Here is a 13,779-nt window from a genome sequence, read left to right as displayed (position 1 = left end):
AATTTTTCTCTGAAACCACACCGACAAGGCAGAAATATGAAACTTTAGGGAGGCCAGACGCAGGCCCAACTCTAGGCCTTGCTGCAGAAAAGCTGTACTAAACTTGGAAGCATCATAATTGTTAGATGCGCACAAAACAAAGAAGGAATGCCAGACCCTATGCAGAAGCCGGTTTCCGGGCCCGCAACATAGTTTTAATGACCTCTTCAGAAAAACACTTAGCCCTCAAGACGGAAGCTTCAAGAGCTACGCCGTCAAAGATAGCTGGGCTAGGTCCTGGCCGACACAGGGGCCCTGTACGAGGAGGTCTGGGCGTTGTGGAAGTAGAACTGGACGCTCTGACGATAGGCCCTTCAGGTCTGAGAACCAGTGCCGTCTGGGCCACGCTGGAGCTATGAGAAGCAGATTTCCTTTTTCTTGCTTGAACTTCTGAATTACCCTGGGCAGGAGTGACACCGGAGGGAACACGTATGGCAGCCGAAACCTCCACAGCACCGCCAGCGCATCCACGAATGCTGCTTGAGGATCCCTTGTCCTTGCTTCGAAGACCGGTACCTTGTGATTGTGTCGAGACGCCATCACATCCACGTCTGGAAGACCCCACTTTTCTACGAGGAGTTGAAACACTTCTGGATGGAGGCCCCACTCGCCGGCATGCACGTCCTGACGACTGAGAAAGTCCGCTTTCCAATTCAGGACTCCCGGAATGAATATTGTCGATATGGCCGGTAGATGGCGTTCCGCCCAACGTAGAATCCGTGAGACTTCCTTCATTGCCAAACGGCTTCGAGTGCCGCCTTGATGATTTATGTAAGCCACTGTGGTGGCGTTGTCCGACTGTACTTGAACAGGACGGTTCTGAATTAAATGCTGGGCCAGGTTCAACGCATTGAAGACCGCCCGCAATTCCAGAATGTTGATCGAGAGGAGAGATTCCTCCTTGGTCCACTGACCCTGAAGGGAGTGTTGCTCCAGCAATGCGCCCCAACCTCTTAGACTGGCATCTGTCGTCAACAGGACCCAGTTGGATATCCAGAAGGGACAATCCCTGCACAATTGTTGGTCCCGGAGCCACCAGTGTAGCGACAGATGGACCTCCGGAGTCAATAAGATCATTTGAGATCTGATCCGGTGAGGAAGGCCGTCCCACTTGGCTAGGCCCAGCACCTGCATTGCCGAATGTATCGACACTTGCGGACGAGAAAGGAAGCAACGAATCCTGTCCTGAAGCTTCAGGACTTTCTCCTGAGACAAAAACAACCTCTGGTTGTGAGTGTCCAACAACGCTCCCAGGTGCACCATGCTCTGAGCAGGGACCAGGGAGGATTTCTTCCAGTTGATGAGCCACCCGTGGGCTTGTAGAAACCGGACTGTCATATCCAGATGACGTAGGAGAAGATCTGGGGAATTTGCCAGGATTAACAAGTCGTCCAGATACGGCAGTATCCTGACCCCTTGACGGCGGAGTACCACCGCCATGACTTTGGTGAAGACTCGCGGAGCCTTTGTTAAACCAAAAGGTAAAGCCCGAAACTGGTAATGGCAGTTGCCAACAGAGTACCTCTGGTATTGTTGATGTGACACTGCTATAGGAATATGCCGGTAAGCATCCTGTATGTCCAGGGAGACCATGTAGTCCCCAGGTTCCAAGGCCAGAACTATAGAGCGAAGGGTTTCCATACGGAACTTGGAAACCTTCACAAACCTGTTCAATGCCTTGAGGTTGAGAATGGGCCGGGAGGACCCATTCGGTTTCGTGACTAGAAACAGCAGAGAATAGAACCCCCGGCCCCTCTGAGCAAGAGGCACCTGTACTACGACTCCTGTATCCAGGAGGGTCTGTACCACCGAGTGTAGAGTTTTTGCCTTTGTCTGGTCCAAAGGGACGTCTGTCTGGCAAAATCGATGAGGGGGTCGGTATTTGAAGGCTATGGCGTAACCTCGAGTGACGACTTCCCGTACCCAGGCATCTGAAGTGGTCTTCAACCATTCCTGGTTATACCCTAGAAGCCAGTCCCCCACCCTGGGTCTTGGCAGCTGGCTGAAGGGCAAGCCCAGGCTCTTTTGGGCTTCGGCTTCCCAGGTTTGGAAGTGCGGGCCTGCTTATGGTACGCCTGACCTTTAGCTTTACCTGAAGGACGAAAGGGGCGAAAGGACGTACCTTTAGCCCTCGACACAGAAGGAGCGGTATTAGGCAGACAGGCAGTTTTGGCAGTAGCCAAGTCAGCCACTATCTTATTTAAGTCATCCCCAAACAGAATATCTCCCTTGAAAGGGAGTACCTCCAGGGTTTTTCTAGAGTCCCAGATCCACAGACCAGGATCTCAGCCACAATATCCTGCAAGCCAGGACTGATGTAGTAGAGGCCTTGGCTGCTAGGATACCGGCATCAGAAGCCGCCTCTTTAATATATTGAGAAGCTGTGACAATATATGACAAGCATTGTCTAGCATGGTCAGAAGAGATTTCAGCTTCTAACTCCAAGGCCCATGCTTCAATAGCCTCTGCAGCCCATGTAGCTGCAATAGTGGGCCTTTGTGCAGCACCCGTGAGGGTGTAAATCGCTTTCAGACAACCCTCCACACGTTTAACCATAGGCTCTTTTAGAGACGTGATGGTAGTGACAGGTTGAACTGAGGAAACCACCATCCTAGCCACATGCGAGTCCACTGGAGGAGGCGTTTCCCAATTTTTAGACAGCTCCGGCGCGAGGGGAGAGCGAGCCAGCATCTTCTTTTGAGGCACAAACTTCATACCCGGGTTTTCCCAGGGTTCCAGACGTATATCCACTAGGTGGTCAGAGTGAGGTAAAACTTGTTTAACCACCTTCTGGACGCTTGAACCTATCTGGTTTCCTAGGAGGGACGGATGGCTCGGGATCATCCGTAATCTGCAGAATTAACTTAATAGCCTCCAAAAGATCAGGAACATCCACATGTGAACTACCCTCCCCATCAGCCGTATCTGAGTCAGAACCTGAGGGGTCAGTATATGTGCCGTTTTCATCAGACGAGGTGTCAGTGACAGCAGTGGATTGTGAGGAGATAAGCGCTCACTTAGAGGACCTCTTGGACTTAGGCGAGCGTTGGTCAGACTTTTTAGTAGTCAAGGACTGGTTCAACTTCTTTAATTGAGCAGATAAATCGCCCGCCCATGGCGGGTTAGCTGCAGGGACCACATACAGTTGTACCGGCATTGGGGGTCCCATAGGGGGAGTTAGTTTCTGAACTAGCATATGCAGAAGCGTGTAAAAAGCGTCCCACGGTGGGTGAGTATGCGCCTCCGTTGCCACAGTCCCACTGGGGGGCAAGGAGCCCCCAGAACCAGAGCCCACAGCTGCTATATTCTCCTCATATGGTTCTGTGGCTTCAGCAACACCGGCAGTGTGTTCAGCCCCAGAACCGTTACCCTCAGAAGCAGACATGATATAACTTGCAGTATGAGGTTAACACAGTACAATTATCAGCAGCACTATACCTCTAAACCCAAACCCCTGCGCAGTGTATGTCAGCACTAGCAGAGATAAAGGAGAGATATGGTGACTAAATCACAGAGAAAAATACGTAATAAAGTATATCTTTGTGAAAATCCTATATTAGACAACACCTGACGCACCAAGCCCCCTCAGGATATGGAATATAGGGATAGCAGGTTGAGTGAAAGACACGAAATGGACACCACTCAGCTATCAAATGCACACACAGAAAGTCACAATTTGTACAATGCAGAGGTTATTACCGACAATAATACTGCACTGGACTAGCTTACACAGCTATATAACAATAGATATACATCCAGTTTTTACTGTGTACTGTTATATCACAGGGTAATTGTACTATAAAACCCTGACTAAATGCACTCTTTCTTAACTATCACTGTCTAAAAAGGCAGGTAGAATACTTAAGTGTCATGTAAAGGCACAGCGCTGACAACCAGGCGGCTTTACATAGGAGGATTTGCCCAAGCAGTCCCAGGAACAGTGAGCTGAGGAATAATGGCGCCGCAGACACGGACAGGGAGTGAGGAAAAGATAGATATGCAGCTCCAGGGCGGGAACACTTGCTAGAAATGGCGCCCTGGGGCTGGGGGAGGGGCTTCAGGTCTAAGCCTTATCCCCTCTGCTGGCAAAACCACCGGGTACTGTGGGCGATATAAGAATTGGTTTAGAATTGGACCTGCGCCCATGCCCTGGTGATCTAGTGGGATCTCCTGTACTGCCACAGTGTCCACCGCGCGCGGCCCGCCTCCCACTGACCACGCCGCGATAAAGACCAGGTCCCGCAAGCGGGACCCACTTACCACCTCCCGAAGCGCGGCCACGCAATCCTGGAGAGCCCCAGCCGTGTGTGTCTAACATGAAGAAAACCGGAGCCTCCGCTGTAGGTACCCGGCAACCAGGGCTCGGGAGTGTACAGCGCCGCTGGGGAGAGCTGGAGCTGCAGCAGTGAATGTCACAAGACATATACCACCGCTGCTGCCCTTGAAGTGTTCACTTTTTACCTCATAAAAAGCTTTTCTTCTGTTAAGTGCCTGCTTACTGCAGCACCAACTTCCAAAACTGAGCTCCTGTGCGGGGAGGCGGGGTGATATAGGAGGCGACGCTGTGCATTCTGGGAACAGTCAAAGCTTTGAGCCTGTTGGTGCCTCGGATCAAGATCCTACTCTACACCCCATTGTCCAATCCTTGTGGAGCCCAGTGTACCCCGCAACAGAAACACTGATCTACATCATGAAAGCTTCACAACATTTACTGTGTCCATTTAAGCCTAGCAACGTGTGAGCAAACGATAAGAAAATAATTGTAGCAAAGTGACTTGGTTGTAAAACATAAAATAGCAGACTCCGTCTAGGAAACTGAGCGTGAGGAGACGGACATACTTTGAGAGGAGGACATAACACAAAAGCGGTGAGGTAACAAACCAACACACAAAACAATAAGATAGCAGAGCTAACCAGAACAGAGGAAAGCAGCGCTAACTAGAGAAGGATAGCAACGCTAATCAAACATGGAACAGGGAAAGCAACAGCACCCCAACCATAACACTTAAAACCAGGTAAGCAGAAACGAAACACTGAGGCAGGCGCCCACTATCCACTACGGACTACAAGAAAAGGAATTACCGGTATTAAATTCCTATTTTCTCTTACGTCCTATTGGATTCTGGGGAATACTAGATTACCATGTGGATGTCCCAGAACGGATGGGAGAGTGCTGAGACCCCTGCAAAACCGCCTGACCAAACTGAAGGTCATCTTTGGCCAAGGTGTCAAACCTGTAGAATTTAACAAAAGGTGTTCACACTGGACCAAGTTGCTGCACGGCACAACTGTAATGCCGAGACGCCCCGGGCAGCCGCCCTGGAAGAACCTACCGACCTTGTGGAGTGGGACTGAACAAAACTCGTCACCAGCAGAGTCGCCGAAGTATAGGCTTGTTGGATAGTCAATTTGAGCCAACGAGCAATGTACTGTCTGGAAGTAGGATGATCAGTTTTCGTAGCATCATAAAAGGACGAAAAGCAAGTCAGACTTCCTGTGACCAGCCGTCCTTTTGATGTAAATCCTCAAAGCCCATACAACATCCAGGGACTTTGGAACAACTGAATTGTCGGACAAGACTGGAACTACAATAGGTTGATTCACATGAAAGCCTGATACCACTTTCGGCAAAAACTGTGGGCAAGTTCTGAGCTCCGCCCTATCCTCGTGAAACACCAAGTAAGGGCTTTTACAGGACAAGGCCCAATTCGGGACACATACCTGGCCGAAGCAAAAGCTAGTAACATAACAGTCTCCCACGTCAGGTATTTTAAGTCAACCCTCTGCAAGGGTTCAAACCAATCCGACTGGAGAAAGGTCAACACCACATTGAGGTCCCTCGGAGCAGTGGGAGGAACAAAGGGTGGCTGAATATGCAACACCCCCTTAAGAAAGGTCTGTACTTCAGGAAGTACCGCCAGTTGTTTCTGAAAGAAGCTAGAGAGAGCTGAGATCTTTACCTCGATGAAGCCTAAACGCAGGCCCTTATCCACTCCTGCTTGCAGGAAAAGTAGAAACCGGACCAGACTGAATTCTACAGGAGAACATTTTCGACCCTCACACCAAGAAACGTACTTCTTCCAAATACGGTGGTAATGTTTGGAGGTAACCACCTTACGGGCCTGAACCATAGTCGAAACCACCTTGGATGGAAGACCCTTCCTGGTTAAAATTTCCCTCTCAACCTCTAGGCCGTCAAACGTAGCCGCTGTAAGTCTGGATAGACGAAGGGTCCTTGTTGAAGAAAGTCCTTGAGAAGCAGCAGAGGCAAGGGTTCTTCCAACGACAGGGTCAGGAGGTCCGCATACCAGGCCCGCCGAGGCCAATCCGGGACAATGAGAATTGCCTGAACCCTTTCCTTTTTGAGTCTTTTCAGAACTCTTGGGAGTAGAGGAATCGGAGGAAACAGGTAAACAAAGTGGTAATTCCATGGCGTCGTCAGAGCATTTACAGCTGCCGCCTGCGGGTCCCTAGTTCTGGAGCAGTAACGACGGAGCTTCTTGTTGAGACGAGAAGCCATCAGGTCTATCTGCAGACAACCCCACCCGTGAACGAGTTGTTAAAACACCTGAGGGTGGAGTCCCCATTCCCCTGGATGGAGGTCGTGCCTGCTTAGGAAGTCCCCTTCCCAGTTGTCCACTCCTGGAATGTAAATGGCTGAGATGGCTCTTGCGCTGGCTTCCAGCCAAAGGAGTATTTTTGTCACCTCTCGCATAGCGGCCCCGTTTCTGGTTCCTCCCTGCTAGTTGATGTACGCCACTGCCGTGGTGTTGTCTGACTGAGAGAATTCCTGAAAAGGACTATGTCCCCTGGAACTGCACCCCTCGAGTCACAGTCCCCCAACCCGGGAGGCTGGCATCCGTTGTCAACAGCGTCCAGGGTAGGGTGTTGAAACTCCAACCCTCCATCAGATGGGAAACTTGTGGCCATCATAGTAGGGATATCTGTGCTTTTGGTGACAGGGTTATATGCTGATGCATGTGCAGGTGAGATCCCGACCATTTGTCCAACAAATCCAGTTGAAACAGTCGCGCATGGAACCTGCCGTACTGTATCGCCTCGTAGGAGGCCACCATCTTGCCCAGCAAGCAGATACAAAAGGTGAATCGAGACCACACAAGGTTTCAGCACCATCCGGACCATAGACTGAATAGTCAAGGCCTTGTCCCTGGGAAGGTAAATCTTCTGAGACATTGTATCCAGGATCATCCCCAGGAACTGAATTGTCGGAGACGGTTCCAAATGAGATTTCTGGAAATTGAGTATCCATCCGTGCTCCGTAAGCAAACAAGTAGTCAAGTCGATACTGTGCAGAAGCTGTTCCCTGGACACCGCCTTTATCAGGAGATCGCCCAGGTACGGAATTATTTGGACACCCCTCAAGCGCAGTTATAGCATCATTTCCACCATAACCTTTGTGAATACCCTTGGGGCTGTGGAGATACTAAGGGTAAGGCCTGAAACTGGTAATGCTGGTCCAGAATCGCGAACCTGAGGAACACTTGATGAGGGGGCCAAATTGGGATATGCAGGTATGCGTCCTTGATATCCAGGGACACCAGAAACTCCCTCTCCAGATTCGCTATCACTGCTCTTAGAGATTCCATCTTGAATTTGAACACCCGAAGATATGGGTTCAGGGATTTGAGACTCAAGATCGGTCTTACCGAGCTGTCCGGCTTCAGAGCCACAAAGAAACTCGAGTTAAACCCCTTTGTGTGCAGCAGAGGAGGCACTGGAACAGTAACTCCTGTAGAAAGCAGCTTTTGCACTGCCTGCTGTAAGGAAAACCTGGCTTCCTATGAAGCTGGTAAGCCTGACCTGAAGAATCTGAGGAGGGATTTCCTGGAATTCCAGCCGGTGTCCTTGGGAAATGAGGTCCCTCACCAAAGGATCCCGGCAGCACTCTGCCCATATGTGGGCGAAGTGTTGAAGGAGAGCACCTACCCGAAAGTCGCCTTGCTGCTGGGGCCAACCATCACGCTGAAGGCTTCATGGAAGAGGATCCTGAGGCCTGGTCTACAGGTCCAGCAGCAGCTAGTTTACGGGACTTACCGCGAAATCCTCTAGCAGCATTGGAGGCACCTCTGGCCCTGCCTCTGAATCTGCCCACCCGAACGGACTGCAGGGAAGGTAAAGGATAGGGACGCCTGGCAGGAGGCGGGGCAGACATGTAGATTTACCTGCAGATGCCCGAGATATCGACTTGTTCAGTTATTCCCCAAACAAGGAATCACCTGTAAAAGGAAGGTTTTCAACTCCTTTTTTGGAATCGGCATCCACTGACCATTGACACAGCCACAGAGCTCTGAGCCGATACTGCCATAGCCGTGGTACGGCCGGTAATGATACTAAGCGGGTCATTCTGAACCTGATCGCATGCTAGCTATTTTCAGCGCTGCGATCAGGTCAAAACTCGGCAAAACTGTGCAATGCGCAGGCGCGTCGTACAGGTACAAAGCGGATTGGTGCTGGGCGATGGATTTAATGAAGAATCCATTCGCACAGCCGATCACAAGAAGATTGACAGGAATAAGGAGTTTATGGGTGTCAACTGACCGTTTTCGGGGAGTGGCTGGAAAAACGCAGGTGTGTCCAAGCGTTTGCAGGGCGGGTGTCTGATGTCAATTCCGGGACCGGACATGCTGAAGTGATCGCAGCGGCTGAGTAAGTTCAGACCTACTCAGAAAGTGCAGAAAACTTTTTTGTACCGCTCGGCTGCACAAGCGTTTTTGCACTTGCAAAGCGAAAATACACTCCCCGATAGGTGGCGACTATCTGATCGCAGCGCTGCAAAGAATAGCTAGCGAGTGATCAACTCGGAATGACCCCCATAGTTCCTTAACGGCCCCACTCAAAGTTTACAGCATCCAGGATGTGTATCCGTGGATCCGTCTGGAGGAGGGGCATAGAGGGAGGAGCCAGTTCACCCCCAATGAAAAGTCTTTAGAGTACCCCTGTCTCCTGCGGATCCCGTCTATACCCCATGGTTTTGAAGTCGTCTTCAGCATCCTCTAGGACGTATGAGAAAATATATTTCACCTAAAAAGGCACAATTTAAATGTGCCATATGCGCCATATGGTCCACACATACACAGGCACTGCAGGGTGCAGGGCGCGGGGGGGCGCCCTGGGCAGCATTAAACCTATGGAAACTGGCATAAATAAGGGGCATAAGTTGCTGAAGCACAATCCTACCCCTGCCAGTATAAAAAATTACCTCATAAAAGCTGATGAGAAACACACCATTGAAGAGTGGAGCTTCCTCCTCAGTCAGCCAGCACACTGCTCAGCGCCATTTTCTCTCTCTCCTCAGGCTGCAGAGACAACACTGGTCCTCCTCCACTACTGAACAAGTATCTGGGTGCAAAACAGGGGGGAGCCACAGTGAATTTGGTGCTATATAATTGTGTGATTAACATTATAAAAGCGCTGAATGTCAGTGGGCATTTTGTGTTCACAGACATTGTGTTACTGGCGCTGGGTTGTGAACTGGCAAAATCCTATCTGTGTCCCTCTGACAGATTTTGCGGTGGGTCTGTCCTCTATAAATTCTGGAGTGTCTGTGGTGTGGTTCTGCACGTGTGTGACATGTCTGTGGCAGGGAACTCTGTAGACATGTTAGGGACACAGAGGTGTAATATGACACCAAGAGCCTGACTGGGTGAAAGGTTACATGATAGTGTGAATCATATCAGTAAGAGGTTGGACTGAATCTCATACAGAAAATGAAAATAATCTGTTGAAGATGTGATTTTTAATAGTTCTGCCTTTTATCCACAGGGACCTTTCTGGGTCACATACAAATTTGCACAAGTAGTACAAACTAATACCGACACGGACTCTGATTCCTGTGTCGACACTAGTGATTCCAGGGGAATAGGTCCTAAGTTAGCAAAAAAGCATTCAAAACATGTTTTAGCTATAAAGGAAGTGTTAGAAGTTACGAAGCCCCCTCTTACCACAAGGAGAGGGTTTACTTTAGTAAAGAAGTAATGTAATTTTCCCTCCACCTCAGGTCTGATTTAACCTGAAAATAAATTTCTGATTCCCAAAAGGATATCAGGCAGCTTACCTTTTTCCAAAAAAGGTGGGAGTCACCCCGCATTTTAGACAGGGCCCTGTCATAAAAGAGAAAAGGTGTTTCTCCCTGCGCCTGGAATGGCTTCACTTAAGGAGCCGACAGACCGCAAGTGAGTGAGGTGATCTATTGATGTGGCCAATGGGACACTACTCAGGCCTACCATTGTCTGTGCGTGGGTGAGTAGTGCTATTGAAAAGTGGTCAGAAAACTTGTCATTAGACATTGACACAATAGATGGAGATGAGATACTCCTAACGTTAAGTCATATCAAAGACGCTGCTGCGTACGTACTAGAAACCATGAAATATATTGGTCTCTTGGGATCAAAAACCACTACCATGGCAGTATCGGCTCGGAGGGCGTTGTGGATCCGCCAGTGGAATGCTGATGCAGATTCCAAAAATAAATATGGAGGCTTTCCCGTATAAAAGTGAGGCCTTGTTTGGTGATGGGCTGGATGCGTTAGTCTCGGCGGCTACCACAGGTAAGTCGACATTATTGCCTTATGCTCCTACACCGGCGAAAAAGACACATCACTCTCCCTTTCGGCCCAACAAATACAAAAAGGCCAAAGGTTACCCCTTTTTTTTTTGCAGGTAGGGGGAAGGGGAAAAGGAAAGAAATCTGCAGCGTCTCCCGACCCCCCTGTTTCTGCCAAATCTGCAGCATAACGCTGGGGCTCCCTTGCGTGAGTCCGCTCGGGTGGGAGCACGTCTGAAACTTTTCAGCCAAATCTGGATTCAATCTGGCCTGGACCAATGGGTCTTACAAATAGTGTCCCATGGGTACAAACTAGAGTTTCAAGACGTCCCCCTATGCCGATTTTTCAAATCGACCTTGCCAGCTTCTCTTCCGGGAAGAGAATCAGTAACAACGGCAATTCAAAAATTATGTCAGGTTCAGGTCATTGTCCTGGTACCCTTCAAGCCTCTTCGTAGTTCCGAAGCCGTACGGCTCGGTCAGACCGATTTTAAACCTGAAAAATCTGAATCTCTACCTGAAAAGGTTCAAGTTCAAGATGGAATCCCTGAGGGTAGTGATTTCCAGTCTGGAGGAGGGGGACTTCATGGTGTCAGTAGACATAAAGGATGCTTACTTGCATGTTCCCATTTATCCTCATCAAGCTTAATCTGAGATTCGCAGTAAAGGATTGCCATTACCAGTTCCAGACGTTGCCGTTCGGACTCTCCACAGCACCGAGGGTATTCACCAAGGTGATGGCGGAGATGATGGTCCTCCTTCGTTAAAAAGGAGTCAATATAATTCCTTATCTGGACGATCTCCTGATAAAAGCGAGAACCAGGGAACAGTTGGTGCAGAACATCGCACTCTCCCTGTCAATACTCCAACAACACGGTTGGATCATGAATTTTCCAAAGTCACAGTTGGAACCGACAACAAGATTGTCCTTTTTAGGGATGATTCTGGACACAGAAGTACGGAGAGTATTTCTTCCAGTGGAAAAGGCTCTGGAAATCCAGAAAATGGTCAAACAAATATTGAAACCAACAAGGGTGTCGATCCATCAATGCATTTGGTTGTTGGGGAAAATGGTAGCGGCCTACGAGGCCATACAGTTTGGCCGATTTCATGCCAGAGTATTCCAGTGGGACCTGTTGGACTAGTGGTCCTGATCCCACCTACACATGCACCGAAAAATAAGCCTGTCCCCCAAAGCCAGGATTTCGCTCTTGTGGTGGCTACACAGTTCTCACCTACTAGAGGGACACAGGTTTGGGATTCATGACTGGGTCTTAATAACCACGGATGCAAGTCTCAAAAGGCTGGGGAGCTGTCACACAGGGGGAAAGCTTCCAAGGAAAATGGTCAAGTCAGGAAGCCTGCCTTCGCATAAACGTTCTGGAATTGAGAGCCATTTACAACGGCCTACTACAAGCGGTACATCTTCAAGATCCCGTGCAGATCCAGTCGGACAATGTAACAGCAGTCGCGTACATAAACAGGCAAGGCGGAACGAAAAGCAGAGCGGCAATGGCAGAGGTGACAAGGATTCTCCTCTGGGCAGAAAAACATGTAAGAGCTCTGTCAGCAATTTTCATTCCGGAAGTGGACAACTGGGAAGCAATCTTCGTCAGCAGACACGATCTCCATCCAGGAGAGTGGGGCCTCCACCAAGAAGTCTTCGCAGAGGTGACAAGACTTTGGGGAGTTCCTCAAGTAGACATGATGGCATCTCGTCTAGACAAGAAGCTTCAGAGATATTGTTCCAGGTCAAGAGACCCTCAAGCAATAGCAGTGGATGCACTGGTGACCCAGTGGGTGTTTCGGTCGGTATATGTTTTCCCTCCACTTCCACGGATTCCAAAAGTTCTCAAAATAATAAGAAGAACAAGAGTTTGAGCAATCTTCATTGCCCCAGACTGGCCATGGAGGGCTTGGTATCCTGATCTTCAGGAGTTGTTCATAGAAGATCCTCGGCCTCTTCCTCCTCGAGAGGACCTACTACAGCAGGGGCCGTGTGTGTATCAAGACTTACCGCGGCTACAGTTGACGGCATGGCTGTTGAGCGTCGGATCCTAGCCCGAAAGGGTATTCCTAAGGAAGTCATCCCCACTCTTATTCAGGCCAGGAAAGGAGTGACGACTAAACATTACCACCGTATTTGGAGAAAATGTGTGTCTTGGTGTGAATCCAAGAAGGCTCCTACCGAAGAGTTTGAGTTGGGACATTTTCTCCATTTTCTGCAGGCTGGTGTGGATGAGGGCCTTGGATTGGGGTCAATCAAGGTCCAGATTTCGGCCTTATAAGTTTTCTGTCAAAAACAATTGGCCTCCTTTCCAGAAGTTCAGACGTTCGTTAAAAGGGGTTCTGCACATCCATCCTCCATTTGTGCCTCCAGTGGAACCATGGGACCTTAATGTGGTGTTGCAGTTCCTTCAATCAGATTGGTTTGAACCTCTGCAGGAGATAGAATTGAAGTTTCTCACTTGGAAAGTGGGGATACTTTTGGCCTTGGCATCCGCAAGGCGGGTGTATGAGTTGGGGGCCTTGTCCTATTGTGGTGCCAGTAGCTACTGACACTTTCACTGAGTCACAGTCTCTAGATATGGTTAGAGCTTTGAAGATTTAGGTCGCAAGAGCAGCTCGGTTACGGAAAACAGAGGCTCTGTTTGTCCTGTATGCTCCCAACAAGATTGGGTGTCCTGCTTCTAAGCAGACTATTGCGCGCTGGATCAGAGGGACAATTCAACACGCTCATTCTACGGCAGGCTTGCCGGTACCGAAGTCGGTGAAGGCCCATTCTACTAGGAAAGTGGGCTCATCCTGGGCGGCTGCCCGGGGCGTCTCGGCTTTACAACTTTGCCGAGCAGCTACTTGGTGAGGGTCAAACACATTTGCTAAATTTTATAAGTTTGACACCTTGGCCGATGAGGACCTCAAGTTTGGTCAATCGGTGCTGCAGGGTCATCCGCACTCACCCGTCCATACTGGAGCTTTGGTATAGACCCCATGGTTTTGATGTCGTCCCCAGCATCCTCTAGGACGTATGAGAAAATAGGATTTTGATAACCTACCGGTAAATCCTTTTCTCCTAGTCCGTAGAGGATGGTGGGCGCCCGTCCCAGTGCGTACTTTACTTGCAGTTTAGTTATTACAGTTACACAAGTTGGGTTATCTTGGTTTCAGCATGTTGC

At 49.5% G+C, this 13,779-nt stretch overlaps 1 protein-coding gene across 3 annotated transcripts in view; it reads right to left on the bottom strand.

Moving 5' to 3' along the window:
• TBC1D19 (TBC1 domain family member 19) overlaps positions 1–13,779 on the bottom strand; it is a 503,848-nt gene that overhangs the window by 488,962 nt on the left and 1,107 nt on the right. The window lies entirely within an intron of this gene.

Source organism: Pseudophryne corroboree, chromosome 1 (assembly GCF_028390025.1).
Source record: "Pseudophryne corroboree isolate aPseCor3 chromosome 1, aPseCor3.hap2, whole genome shotgun sequence".
NCBI classification, from domain to species: domain Eukaryota; kingdom Metazoa; phylum Chordata; class Amphibia; order Anura; family Myobatrachidae; genus Pseudophryne; species Pseudophryne corroboree.
This window is presented reverse-complemented; position numbering and strand designations above follow the sequence as displayed.